Source organism: Vipera ursinii (assembly GCF_947247035.1).
Source record: "Vipera ursinii genome assembly, chromosome: 5".
Lineage (NCBI taxonomy): Eukaryota > Metazoa > Chordata > Lepidosauria > Squamata > Viperidae > Vipera > Vipera ursinii.
Genome location: NC_139518.1, coordinates 34,474,192 through 34,480,438, shown reverse-complemented (window position 1 = coordinate 34,480,438; position 6,247 = coordinate 34,474,192).

Here is a 6,247-nt window from a genome sequence, read left to right as displayed (position 1 = left end):
AAGAACTGCACAGTTAGTTCTATATGCCCTTGGACAGAAATTTAACAAAGGACAGCCTTCTTTTTGAAACATGTGACTTTCAAAGGCTGCTTGTGAAGTAGAATTGAATCCTGCTATTGAGGATAAGTCACAACACTTCGCTGCTTGGTGTGAAGAGATGTTTTCTTTCTCCCTTCCTTCCAACTATTCACAAAAAGAATGGTACATTTTGCTAAAAGGCTGTAATTTTTTCAGTGAGACAAACATTGCTAATTAAAATTTAACATGAATTTGGAATGCTGAGTCAGGTATCATAAACTGGAGATAAGCAAAACTCCATCACTTTCTTGGAAGTTGTGGGAGAAGGAAACATGTTTGCATCTACTAAAGGGAAAAAAAACACACAGAAGCTTACTAAAGCTTTGCCCCTTCTCCTTCCCTTATTGCTGAGGCAAGCTGCAGGTTATTTGCATTCTTACCGATAGCAGAATAGATCATTTCTTGCTCTGTGCAAGCAAAGCATTACAGATATTTATGCTCCATACTGTGAGGTACACTATAAAAGGGAAAAGCAATAAAGATTTGGCAGTAAAGGGATTATCTCAGTGGCTGAATTTCGATTTGGACTTTTGTGACCTGATCTGTGAGATCTTGGCGGTGCACTTTGCTGTAACTTATCTTTGTTTGACTCTCCTGTCTTAAAAGATTTATATAAAACGTACAACATAGAACACATGTGAATAGTTAGGAAACCGCTGCAGCCCTTAAACATGCAGTTCACTGGATCAAATTAAATATGTGCACAGACATAAAATTTGATTTATCTCTTTTGGCAGTATGATTTTGAAAAGGGGTCCAAGTTATATTTGCTATTTAGGAAAATTCTTGAATATGATTGCAGAATATTAATGACTATAATAAATAATTATCTTTTTTTTTAAAAAAAAATCCATATACCATAGCTTCTTCTGTGATTTTCTCTTTTAATCTGGAATCAAAAATAGAATTTGAACACATTTTTTAAATTTATGCTTGCAGCAGGGAAAAAAAAACACACCCAGTAGCCAGATTACATTAGCCTGATACTACACAATAGGTAGTTTGCATTGTTACTGTCAACGCTGTGACAATCGATGTCCATGCTCTGACAACTGAGATTCAGAAGCCATTTTACCTTTGCTTTTAATGTGCCTTTTCTGTTCTTTTACAGTTTAGATGTGGAAGGGGGGATGGGGTAAATGCTTGAGGGTTTAGCTAGCCATAACAATTCAGGAGTGTGGGAACTCAAGGACATTGTCTGATAAGCTTTTGGAGGGCTGAGGAGCTGGAAAGAAAAGCCCATGTTTTGCGCTAATTGGGGAATGTGATTTATGACAGCTTTTGTGGTGTGGGAATTGCAACTTGTTATTTTGTATCTGGGGGGAGGGAATCTCAGTGTTGGGTTCAACTATGTAAGTGCTGATACTTTGTTTCCTGAATAAAATGTTCTTTCAGGAAGAAATTCTTGCCTTGAAGTTCTTTTAATTGGTTTCATCTAATGGAACCATGACAATTACATTAAAACAATCGGCAAATATTAAACATATCATCACAGTGAAAATTCAGTTTTAGTACCATGTATTTCCGTAGCATGTTGTCTCCACTAGACTACTGTACCTGTTGTTAAAAGTAAAAAAAACACCACAAAAAAAGAATGACAGCTCAGAAAAATGCAACAGTCTAACAATTATATTTTTTCCAAGAAAGGTTAATAATGCAAGGGACATAAATTCATGTTAAACGATTTAGAACTCTGAATTCTGTATTTTAAATTCTAGTGAGACAAAAACACCATATTTCCCTTTTCTTTTGAAATAATATACCTGTAAAATTACTTGTTATGTCCCAAACAATGACTTTAAAGTATTAATAATTTCCCTCAACCATGTTGAAATTTGAGCTATTTTTTATTTATACTCAAATTACTTTCTTTTAGGAATGAACTGATCTATGTATCAATTGAATTTTTTCCCCAAATATAGACTTTGTATCCCTTCAAAGAATATGAATTTCAAATGAAACCTGACACTGGAGTTATTTTTTTCTACTACATATAAGACATTGTCTCCCATTTCTTTTGTCCTTTTGAGATAGAAACTGTTTGATCTAGCTAAATATGGAGCATACGCTGATCCTAGGAGAGCTTCTATTACAATTTTTCAAGAGAACTATTTCATATAGACATTATAAAGGTAAATGTTTTTTAAAAACATCAAACACATTATGGTAATTATTTAAGCCTTTTAAAAATGCTAATAGACTGTTAATTTATTTGTCCAAAGAGAGCTTTTCACCTCAAGCAAATGGCTCTTGTAAACGTAGCATAACTTTGAGAAGAAAAGAGAAATTGGTAGGCCTCACATGAGAATTGAATAACTAAAATGGAAAGAAAATATATAATGCTAGTATGAAGTTTCTTTCTACAGGCTATTTAATACTTTGTGAAGGTTATAAATGGGATGCCAATTCTCTTTTATGTTGAAATAGTGGTAAGCAAACTTTGGACAGCCACAATTTCCCAGATTCTTTTAGACAGTATGGACATTTTTACAAATTGTTCACTCCTGCCTCCTACTTTTCTTGTGAATGGTAAAGGATTTGTTTACTTTGCAATGTCAAAACATAAGTATCTATACTGATATCAGACCCAGAGTGCAAATATTTTAAGATATTTCTTAAAATTATTAAATAATACCATTTGTGAAATTGTAGAACTTTAAATCAGAAAATGTTTTGTAATTCATCAATAGAAAAAGCAGCAGACACAGAAAAGTAACTAGAATGAATATATTAATGTCCAAATAAATTAAAGTTAACAAGTACCTAAGAGTTGTTTCTTTATTAAAATTTTGTCTCATTTGTTTTTCCTTTCCTTTTTCCTATAGTTGGATCAGCTTCTTTGGCTGGTTTTAATAATAAGTTGAATGTTGTTGCTACATTACCATTTCTGTCATAGTCACATTATGTTTAGTCTACTTTTCCAAGCTAATGTTGACAATTGTATTTATACTAATTATTTTACTTATGCATGCAAAATTCTCAACTTTTATATTTTAATTGCATCACTATTGCTGAGCATTGCTTTTATTAAACGTTATAGGCTGGCTCTGACTGGAAGCAGTTCTACACAATGAACTACATTCATTCATTCTAACAGCCTTTTTTCTGGCTGGTTTTTCTGTATTATCTGTTTAATCTAGGTTTTTCATGAAAGTAGGAAAGGAAAGTTTATTGTTGCTAATCCCCATGCATAAAAATAACCATCTCAGCTGAACTACTTTTTTTTTTACTTTTATGTGTTTCAGTCCCATGCATGTAAATACTAACAGAAAGACCCAAGGAAGCTTTTGACATTTAAAAGTATGTAAATTTACTATGAAGGATAACAGACCTAACTCCACATGATATTGTGCATTTCCTGTATACTTCAATTTCAACATAGATATTTGGTATACTGTTGTTGATTTAAAAAAAGTATCATTTGTCCCAATATGCTAGCCAGGAAAAGAAATTCGTGAGACTTTTTTTTTCTCTGAGAGTATACTTTTACTGAAAAGCCATGTGGGCACAGAAGTGGAAAAGCCAGTTCTAACATTTCACATGTAAAAGCATAAGACAAATTCATCTCCCTCCCCCCTCCCCTGGTCCTCCCATGGTGCTTTATCCACCAATCTGTTGCACCTGGGATGTTTTGAGAACAATCTGTTTGCCTCTGACATTATCAGAGTTGGTGACTTTGGGGTGAAACCGTCTCCTGTTTCCAGATGATAAACTTGCATTCCAGAGTTTTCCTCCAAACCACCCTCACATTCCAATGCCTTCCCTCATCCCTCCCATTATTGTTGTCTGGTCACTAGCAGGCTGCCTAGCAAGTAAACCCTGACAGTAAGCAAGAATTGACCTGATTAGTACTTCAAGAAGATTATAGAAAAACCTCAACTTGAAGAAGATATTATCTCTTGTAAAATGTGGAATGTCCTGGAAGTTAGACACTACTGTTGTATCCATAGATAGAACTACAACTCCACCAAGGTAACTGTTACAAATGACAACTATTCTAATATTTTGTAATACAAAAATATATAATTTCCTTATGCAATGTATTGCTGGTACAGAATGGACAGAATAGTTACAGGAAAGGCAGACTTTGGGCCTCTAAGATGGTCCATATTACACTTCTGCTCTGCAAACTTCACTGGTTACTAGGTCTGCTTCCAAGTGCACTCAAGGTGTTGGTTATGACCTTTAAAGTCTTTAATGACATAGGTCCAGACTACTGTTCTGCTAGAACAAGTCTGTCCTACTCATGCTGGCCGAGAAGACCTACTTTGGATCCTGTCAGTCAAATAACTCTATCAGGATCCAGAAGTGCCTTTTCTGTTGCATTGCCCATCCTTTGGAACATGTTAATCTTTAAGGTAAGATCTGTCCCCCTCCTTCATCTTCTCAGAAGCGCCTGAAGACCTCACTCTGCTGATTGGTCTGGGGGGCCAAGTGGGGGAGTTTCATACTGCTGGATTGAGGGCAGAGTTTGCCTTCCATTTATTGCTATCCGCTCTCCACCCATCCATTTTTTTGGTTATCACATTGATGTAGTCTTATTGTGTTATTTTTCATTGTTTATTTTATGGTTCTATTATTTTACTAATTTTACTAATTTCTAAATTTTGCATTCAGTTCTCAGATCAAAAAATATCCACAATTGTATAACATTTTTTCCTCTTTATATAAGAAAGCAGAGAAAAATTGTAAGAAAACAACTTCAAGCTTTCCTGTTCATGAAAACAGGATGAAAAAATGAAAATAAGGTTTAACATATCAGTGTTTTCTGGCCTATTTGGGCCGCTTGTGGAGGCCAGTGACTGGCTGCAATGTTTCTCGGGCTCTCGGCCCCTCCCGCCGGCGGTGGTGCTTTCATCTTACCCCAGACTGCATCAGGCTGCTTTTAGTGACGCTATCGTCCTCGGGCCGTTTTGGCGGCGGAGAGGGCGACTGAGTTATCCTAGCGGCGATGATGCTTCCTGTGCTGCCTCGGACCGCTTGTGTTGGCAACGGCGTCTTTGGACCGCTTCAATGGAGCAACAGGCGGTCTTTATACCACCTTTGGACCGCTCTAACGGCAGTGACACTTTTAGACCATTTCGCCCATTTTGGCCCGTCTACTCTTCTGCCTGAATATATAATTTTGTCTGCCTCCCCCTCTCCCTTTTGGATTTGGTCGGTCCTGGGTATCAGCCATGGTGGGAGAGTGGCTGACTTTTACATCTGCAGCCCCATAGAGGTGGGAGCTCTATGGGGCATGCCTACCCAGAGTATATCTTTGACCATCCCCAGGTACAGAGTTGCAACTTGCCGTGAGAGGGCGGGGGTGACCTGTTTACTGGGGCACCCAGCTAAGTGGCAGTGCAGCTGGGTGTGGATCCAGATATTTTCTTTTCCGGCCTTCGACCCTCCTATGGACTTGATCATCTCCAAGACTACCTATTCTGGACTTGCTGGACTAACATGCGACAATATACTAGCACGGACTTGCTCGCCCTCAGGGGTGCCCCCCTCGCCTGGGTGCGACCCGCCTCTTTAAATTCTAACCTCGATGAAGGGCCCGAGTTCTGGGTCTCTGAGAGATGGCTGGGCAGGGGTAGGGGCCGTCAACATAAATGTAACAAGAGGCCCCTGATTTTGTTTTTATCAAAAATTTTTACGGGGTTGGGGAGGGGGGTGGGTGATAGGGGCTGTTTGGCTTTGGGGGGCGGCCAATCAACCATAGTTCAGGCCAGACTTGGGTCTGACCGCGCGGGGGGAGAACGAGGGGTCGTTGTCTCCGGGGCTCATGAGCGGGTCGTGGGATTACCAATTCCCACGACGGGGAATGGCAGCAGGCGGATAGACAGGGGGCCATATCGTTACCGGGAGCGCCGTCTCCGCTATTTGCAAGCGGTGGGGCGCTCCGACCCTCTGCTTCTTTCCCGAGGTTCCGGGAGCGAGGATGTGCAGCCTCCTGAGCTCCGGCTGGTGTACCTGAACGCCAGGTCCGTGGTCAACAAAGCTCCCCTTATTAGGGATTTAGTTGAGGGTGAGCATGCGGACCTGGCTTGCATCACGGAGACTTGGTTGGGCCCAGAGGGTGGGGTCCCTTTGGTTGATCTTTGCCCACCAGGCTTCCAGGTGCTACACCAGCCTCGAGCTCAGGGTAGGGGTGGGGGAGTGGCGGTGATCGTTAGGGAGACCT